Source organism: Pan troglodytes, chromosome 9, assembly GCF_028858775.2.
Source record: "Pan troglodytes isolate AG18354 chromosome 9, NHGRI_mPanTro3-v2.0_pri, whole genome shotgun sequence".
In the NCBI taxonomy this organism is placed as follows: Eukaryota; Metazoa; Chordata; class Mammalia; order Primates; family Hominidae; genus Pan; species Pan troglodytes.
The window spans coordinates 37,910,099-37,919,347 of NC_072407.2; positions in this window are offsets into that span (position 1 = coordinate 37,910,099).

Genomic DNA, 9,249 nt, shown 5'->3' on the forward strand with positions numbered 1-9,249 from the left:
AGCTGTGCCTGGAGCCAGCCCCTGACCCTGGAGTTTTCAGTTACATGGATCAATAAATTCTCTATTAGCTTAAATCAGCTTGATTTGAGTTTTCTATCACTGTTAACCAACAGCATCCTAATCAAAGGCTAAAGCAGCTGAAAATAGCCTATTTCCAGACCACATGTGCTCATTAATAAAGAGCAAGTTCCTGTGGTACCATGAAGCCATGATACCATTGGCCTCATGTCTGGATAAGGCTCAGGCTAAAGATGCCTGACATTACTATAAATACCTGGGCAGGGGTGAGTTGGCAGAGCAATGACCAGGGATACAGAAAACCAGGTTTTTCCTGATGCCTTATATCCTGCTTTAATATTTCCACCTGCCAATGAAGGAGTTCAATTGGTTGCCACCATTTTAGAGAGCATAATGGTTATACTTTACCTTCAAAAAAATCTATTATCTATCTATCTATCTATCTATCTATCTATCTATCATCTATCTATCTTGCCATGGAAGAACCAAGGCAAAGAAAAGTGTAAAGATGATCCTACCAATTGTCCCAGAAGACAGCACCTGGAACAATCATAAAAAGAATCCGAAACCCTTTGAACTTTTTTGTCTATGACAAATAGCAAAAGCATCCATTGCTGTTAAATATCTGTTACTACTACTCATTCCTTCCATCTTACAGATGTAAAAGTTGAAGAATTAGTTGCTGTCTCAGTTAAATTAGAATAGCTGCTTAAACAAGGGATCTCAAAATATATAATGACTCCACATCCTTGAAGTTCACTTCTTGTTCCCCTAATAGTACTGGATTGGTGAACAGTTGGCAGGGCAGGCTTCTCCTGTGTAACTGTTTAAAGATCCAGGGAGAGGGAGGCTCTGCCGTCTTCAACGTGTGAGGTCCTCTCAATTCCAGCCAGTTGGATGGGGAAGGAGCGGTGTGTGGGAAACCTTTATGGGCCAGACTTGAAAGTGATGAACAAAACTTCCAATTTCGTGCAATTGGATAGAATTCCATCACGCAGCTATAGCTAAATGCAAGAGAGTCGGAGCCAGCTGTGGTGGCTCACACCTGTAATCCCAGTGACTCTGGAGGCTGAGGAAGGAGGATGACTTGAGGCAGCAGTGAGCTATGATTGCACTCCAGCCTAGGCAACAGAGCAAGACCTCATCTATCAAAAAAAAAAAAAAAAAAAAAAGGAACGGAGTCTGAGAAATATAGTTTATCTTTGTGCCCAGGAAGGAGAGGAAAATATGGATTTGGTGAGCAACTATTAGTCCCTGCTACACCATGCAGTGTTTCCTTTCTGAATTTGAATGGCACTTTGAGCCTGCAATTTCATTTTAGTCTCTTCTGTGCGTCTTTGCAATGCCCAATAGATATGATAGTATAATCCCCACCCTAGAGAAGTGAATTATTTCCTCGTATATCTTTAGGTGGATACTCAATACATATTTATTAAATGGATAAGTCAATTCATAAGGTAAAAACAAATGGAGCCTGTTAAAATATGTTGTTTATTAGATCACTCTTTAGCCTTAGAAGACTTTCTTAGAATGTTTGTATGACTAGCCATCTTCTTTTACCATTTTTGTTTTATAAATATCATAGAAAGGAAAATTTCAGGAAGTAGAAACATATACTGATGTTTTTTCCCACTAAACTCAGCTATTATCAAGTACCTGTTAACTTCTGCATTCCTTTGTATATTTAAAAAAAAAAAAAACCATACTCCCTTATCTCTTGGTGCCTCCAGAATGCAAAAATCCCTGAGCTCTCAACTTACGAATCTCCTATAAGGCTGCTGGAGCTTGGATGTTAAAAGTCCTCATGAGGGCTTTTCAATAGTACGGCTTCCTCTTGCAACATTGGCACCTCACTTCTCATTCAAAAACATTTGCTTATGTGCTTTTCAAAGTGCTTTTATAGCCAGGGTCTGATTCAGTCCTTACAAGTCTGTGAAGGTGGCATGAGGTCATCATCACCCCTAGGACCGAGAAGGGTTCACACATGAAAGTGAGCGCAGAGCTAGAACTAACACCTGGTCCGTCTGCCTGCCATGTAAACCATCTCCTGGAGGAGTGCTGTGTTAATGACCTCAGATCGGCTCCCTCCTCACCCCTTACTCCTGTTTTCTATTCCAGGTCAGAAAAAGGCAAAAAAAACAAAAGAACAAGATCAAAGTATACCTCTTTACCTCTAACTAACACAGAGCCTCTGTCCAACCCCAGAAGTGGTCCCCCACCAATAGTTGAGTCTTTTGTCCACTCAACTTTCTGCCTACCTTATTTATCAACAAGACGTTTGCACAAGTTCTCTTTGTCAGCTAAGAGGCTTTCTACTATTACAGGCTGCCCCTTACGGGAAGTAGACCCTTTGCCTCCTAGCCTTTAGAATTGTGTTTTGAATATAGCAGACCAGAATTTTGATTAGATTTGTTTTTTCAATTATACGGTGGTTCCCTCACTTTTATAATCACCTAGAAGTCACTGTTGGCAACATGTCACTAGGGGCTTAAAGACAGAAACCAGGTTGATTTCCACATAATGATCCAAACAAAAAAGGCTGAGGAATGAATCCTGAACCACGAAGCCCACTGCAGTTTACGTAAGTGGTTTATGTTGAGACGCGGCCATAGCAAATTTCCCTGATTTCTGAGCATTTTCCTGTGGATTATTTCTAACCTGCACATTTTTTTCCATAGCCAGATTTGCCTTGACCCCAGGGGTGAACATTTAGAGAGCAATACTTCTCAGTCGCGGTTCCCATGATGCTATCAATTCCATCGTAGGGCCAATAATTAATTATAACAATAAGAAAGACATTATTCAACTAGGCCTCCCTTCCTGCCATTAAATCCACAAAACTCCCTGCCACCTGGGCAGTTGTTGATGTGTGTTTCTGTGTGTGTGTGTGCATGTGTGTGCACATGTGTACTTAAAATAACCGGATTAAAATTGTGTGTAAAATACACAAATGAAAAACTTTGAAAAAGAAAGCATCAAAATAACTAAAGTAGTTGTCTAAGAGTGGTGACGTTAGTGGAAGACGGGTCTGTTACTCTCTTTTTCTATAATAACTATTGTAGTGTTAGTACTTAAATAACTAAAATTCATACTATTAATTTTACATTAATTCAACATAAAAATTCTAAGTACTTTACTATTCCTCCAATGTTTATGATGTATCTACTACATGCCAGGCATTGTCTGGGTCCTAGGGATATAGGATGAATAAGACACAGTTCCTTCCCCCATAGGGCTTCTACTCAAATAGGGGAGACAGACCATAAACAAGTAATTATATTGGTTTATTAATTAATATGTGATATGGTTTGGATCTGTGTCCCCACCCAAATCTCATGTCAAATTATAATCCCCAATGCAAGGTAGGGCCTGGTGGGAGGTGATTGGATCATGGGGGTGGTTTCTCATGGCTTAACACTGTCTACCTTGGTGCTATCGTGGCGATAGTGAGTTCTTGTGAGAACTCCACCCTCTCTTGCTCCTGCTCTAGCCATGTAAGACAAGCCTGCTTCCCCTTCGCCTTCCACCATGATTGTAAGTTTCCTGAGGCCTCTCCAGAAGCCAAGCAGAGGCCAGCATCATGCTTCCTGTACAGCCTGTGGAACTGTGGGCCAATTTAAGCCTCTTTTCTTTATAAATTACCCAGTCTCCAGGATTTCTTTATAACAATGTGAGAACAGACTAATACCAAGCATACGACAAATATTTTTGGAGCACATACTATGGTCCTGAATATGTTTATATGCTTTGGATCAGCAGCGAATGAGGCAAGCAAAGACCCTTGCCTTCACGGAGCTTGTGGTCTAATGGATATAGATCATCATTTGTTCCTAATCATAATGACTGTAGTGAAGAGAAAGTGCTAGCGGGGGACCTGACCTAGCCTAAAAAGCCTGGGAAGACCTCCCCAAGGAAGCAACATGATTTTAAGTGCTTCAAGTAAAATAGGGCTTTGTTTTGCCATCCAGGACAGAGGGGGCTGCCCTGGATGTGGCAGGAGTTAATTCTGGTGGACACTGAAGTCTGTCTCTCAGTTCCATCTGCCGCAGAGTGTAGCCTGGTGCAAGAGCTGCCCCAGGCAACGTGTAGCCTCTGGGCCTTGGGCTGACTGTGTGTAAGGGGATTTGGAACCAAGTTTCCATTAGTAGTCCCTGTCCATTTTTGCTCCCATGCACTGTTTCTGGTAAGTCCTGATATAGAAACCAGCAAGGCCATCCTTCCCTTGCAGCACAGACAGTAACTAATGGGCCTTTCTTCTGCAGACGGGAAAACTGGAGCAGAGAAGACAAATCCAGCCTGAGCCAAGAGGCCTCTGCATCGCTGGTCAGGAAAAAGCAACTGCTAGATTTCTGGTTTGCCCCTCAGACCGTGGAGCTCCGGGTCACCAGCCTGAACCGCTTAATGCACATCACGCCTGGGTTTAGTTGGAAATGGCTGAAGGCACTTAAATGGAACTCCCAACCTTTGTCCTCAGCTTCCGAAACCACAGGTAAGTATTTAGGTCTGTGTCGTATCGATCATGCCTCCCACCGGCATCAGGAAAAATGCTGTGAAGCAAGTCAACTTTCTAGTGACAAGGGAAGTCATTCTCCTAATCCACTCTCACTGGACAATCAGGTTGACAAAAACGATTAAGTTTTCCGAGATTAGAAATTCACTGTCAGAGGGAGCCGTGTATAGAGTTTTCCACTCCATTACACCCAGGACAATAACCAGAGGCCAAGTGACAGGAAAAGGCTGGGGCTTTTTAAAGTTTCCTGTGTCCTTGAGTAGAGAAAAATAAATTCACAAAGTGTCTCCTTTTTTGTAGGATGTGGGTTTGTATATCATCTCATTAATCAATGCAACAACCTATGAGGAGAGGTCTGTTTATTGCATTTGACAGAAGAAGAAGCCGAGGTTCTGCAGGAATAGGTTTGCTATCTAAGATCACCCAGCTAGTTAGTGTCGGATGGGGCTGAGAATCAGAGTCAGAAAACTGGAGGGGTCTAGAGACTAAATGACCTGCTTTCTTCTAGGCAGAATAGCACTTTAGCCATCCTTGAACCCACTTTCCCCGGAAAGACCCCATAGTTCTGTAGCAAGTGGAAGTGGGCTGGCACAGGGGTTAAGATCACAGGCTGTGGTGCCTGACGGATTCACATCCACGCCCCAACTCTGCCTCCCACCGTGTGCCTTGAGGCAAGTTCTTTCCCCTCTCTAAGCTTCCTTCTCCTCCTCTTATTCGTAAGAAGATAATAACCTAAAACACTACCCCATAAGGGTTCTGAGGATTAAATGAGATCACACTTGTAAAGCATTTAGCATATTGACCGGCGCATGGCAAGTACTTTGAAAAACAGAAGCCAGTCAGCAATAGGAAGTGGTTTCTTACTTATGTCTTTACTACAAACTTACATAAACACAGAACTGAAAGTTTGGAAAACCGAAGAAAAGAAAAAATCACCTATATTCGTAACAACTGTTACCATTACAATATATTCCTTCCAGTACTTTTTTCCAATGAATCTATTTTTTTCCCACATATATAATTTTTTTTCTGTAGCATTGCACTCCATTCTTTTTCACTTAAAATTATATTAAAATCATTGATTCATATTGCTGTAATTTTTCTTTTCATAACTGTACTGTATCTTATCATCCGAACATAACCATAATTTTCTTATCCATTCCTCTATTGCCTGACATTTGTTTTCAATGTCCCTTATTATAAATAATGCTGGCTCAAGCCTGTAATCCCAGCACTTTGGGAGGCTGAGGCAGATGGATCACCTGAGGTCAGGAGTTTGAGACTAGCCTGGCCAACATGGTGAAACCCTATCTCTACTAAAAATACAAAATTAGCTGGGCGCAGTGGCATGTGCCTGTAATCCTAGCTACTCGGGAGGCTGAGGCAGGAGAATCACTTGAATCTGGGAGGTGGAGGTTGCAGTGAGCCAAGATCATGCCATTGCACTCCAGCCTGGGCAACAAGAGCGTAACTCCATCTCAAAATAAATAAATAAATAAATAAATAAATAAATAAATAAATAAATAACATTAATAATCACAATAAAATAAAAATAAATAAAGTGCTGGGATTACAGGCATGAGCCACCACACCCAGTCTAAAATCTGACAAAACCAAGTGTTGGTAAGAACGTGAAGCAATAGGAACTTTCATTCACTGCCAATGGGAATGCAGAGTGGCACAGCCACTTTGAAGAACTGACATCATCTACTAAAACCGTTAGAAATGCCTATCCTATTACACAGTAATCCCAACTCAAAAGCATATATTCTAAATCAAGCATTAGAAAACCTTTTCTGTAAAAGATTAAAAAGTCAATATTTTAGGCTTTGCAGGCTATGTGGTCTCTGTTGCAACTACTCAGCTCTGCTGAGCATGAAAGTGGCCACAGACAATGCAGAAAGAAACTGGCGTGGCTGTGTGCACTAGAACTTTATTTATGGGCACCAAAATTTGAGATTTTTAAAATTTTTATTGTTATTTTGAGACAGGGTCTCACTCTGTCATCCAGGCTGGGGTGCAGTGGCGCAAGCACGGCTCACTGTAGCCTTGACCTCCTGGCCTCAAGTGATCCTCCCACCTCAGCCTCCTGAGTAGCTGGCACTACAGGCACACACCACCACACCCAGCTACTTTTTAAAAACATCTTTTAGTAGAGATGGGGGTCTTATTATGTTGCCCAGGCTAGTTTTGAACTCTTGGACTAAAGTGATCCTCCCCTCTCAGCCTCCCAAAGTGCTGGGATTACAGGTGTGAACCACTGTGCCCAGCCCTGAATTTTATATATTTAATTTCATATAATGTATCTTCTTTGGATTTTTCCAACCATTAAAAAATGTAAAAATCATGTTTAGTGCATGGACTGTACAAAAGAGGTAGTGGGCCCATTCTGGGTTATGGGAGGTAGTTTGCCAACCCCTGCTCTGTAACGTTACTCAAGGCGTGGTCCAGGGTTCAGTAGCTCAGTAACAATTTGTTGGAAAAGAAAACTTAGGGGCCCCACCCTAGACTTACTCAATCAGGATTACTAGGGAAAAAAAAAAATAGGAATCTCTATCTTTGCAAGCTCACCAGCTATTTTTATGCACACTGAAGTTTGAGAATTACAGATGTGGTTCTCAAACATACATATGTGCAAAAGCCTGTATGTACAACAATGTTCCTAGCAGCATTATTTGTGATAAACCCAGACTGAAAACAACCCAAATGTCCAGGAACAGTAAAATGTCTAAAAGCAGTAGAATAGGTAAACCAAATAATATTCAGTAATGAAAATACACAAAGTAGGCTTTATGCTCATATTATGCAATATGGATAAACCTTTTAAAGAATGTTGAGCACAAAAGAAAATCCATTCAGGAGGCTGAGGCAGGAGGATCACTTGAGGCCAGAAGTCCAAGTCCAGCCTAGGGCAACACAGCAAGACCCTATCTCTACAAAAAAATTTAAAAATAGCCAGATGTGGTGGCACACACCTGGAGTCCCAGCTCCTCAGGAGACTGAGGTAGGAAGATCACTTGAGCCCAGGAGTTCAAGGTTGCAGGGAGCTATGGTCACACTACTGCACTCCAGCCTGGGCAATAGAGCAAGACCCTGTCTCTTAAAAAAATCAATAAATCAATAAACAAATACATCCAGACACAAAAGAATATGAACTCTATGATTCTGTACAACAATATAAAGTTCAAAAATAGACACTATTGTTTTGGAGTGAGCACTTAAATGGCAAAACGGTCAAATGAGGCAAGGAAGTTATACTTAAAATCAGGATTGTGATCTTTGGGAGGAAAAGGGGTGTTGTGTTTAAATGGGCACATAGGACTCTTCTAGTGAGCTGACAATGTCCTATTTCTTGACCCGGGTGATTATAGCATCTGTATTCACTTTATGATAATTTGTTAAAGTGTACATTTATGTTTTATGCACTTTTCTCTATGTGCGATTTTTTCACAATAAAAAATTAAAAGGAAAAATAACTGCGAGGAGTGGCAACTTTCTGAGCTAGCCCTGTGTATAGAACCTGCCAGATCCACTTCACACCTTGACTTCCTGCTTGGCCGATTCCCTATAGCCCACCCAACTGCAAGTTGCAAATTTATAGGCCAACTGAGCCCAGATGGTTTCCTGCGATAGCTGCTAGGGGCATAATAATGAATACACGTCTCCCCGCACGTTCCCGAATGCGTTTTGGCAGGATTTTTCCTGCAGGCAGTAAAACCTTGTTACAAAGTCTCTCTCTGTCTCAGGGGCTTGGCCACATTGCAATTGAGCCACACTGCCTCCTGTTCCAGGCAGCCATCATCCTTGCTCCACATAGCATCCTTGAGAGCTGGCTTTTTCTCCATTGTCTTGTGAAGCTGGTTGATTGATTGTTACTAATAATCATTGCATTTCAGAAACTCGGATTCCTGTCCTCACAGCTGGAACTTTCTCTTCACACTAATTAGAAAACCATCCTCTGGGAAATGGGGCATCTTTATTGAGTCAATCTTTGGCGATGACTAAGTCAACTGGCAAGATGAAGTTTACATCAGGGAGATGAAGGCACTAAAACCCTTCCAGTACACTGGTCCCAGGCCTGAAGCCAATAAGCCAGGCTGACCTGACAGATATCCAGACCCCCACATCTAGAGAAACTAAGGGTTGCGTTACAGAAGGACTAGCTAGAGGTTGGGGTCAACCCAGGGGTCAAAGAGCCATGCCAGCTATGATCCCCCAGTTTTCTTCCCCTTCTTCCTAATTTACAGTAGCTCTGGGTATTAGCTGCATAATTAAGACCACATTTCCCAGACTCTCTTGCAGTTAATACAGTCATGTGACTAAATCCTCATTAATAAGAATGCAAGCAGAAGTGGTATCTGGAACTTCTAGGAAAGGTCCATGTTCTTCTCCTTTCCCTTCTGTGTTGCTTGGAAGCTTTAGCTTCCATACCAATGAATAGCAAAGCATCATACAAGTTCTGGACTAATTTTCTGCCTTTTTTTTTTTTTCAAGACAGGGTCTCACTCTGTCACCAAGGCCTGAGTGCAGTGGCGCGATCTCAGCTCACTGCAACTTCAACTTCCCAGCTTCAAGCAATCCTCCCACCTCAGCCTCCCAAGGAGCTGGGACTACAGGCGTGCACCACCATGCCCAAATAATTTTTTTTTTGTAGAGACAAGGTCTCACTATGTTGCCCAGGCTGGACACAAGCAATCCTCCTGCCTCAGCCTCCCAAAGGG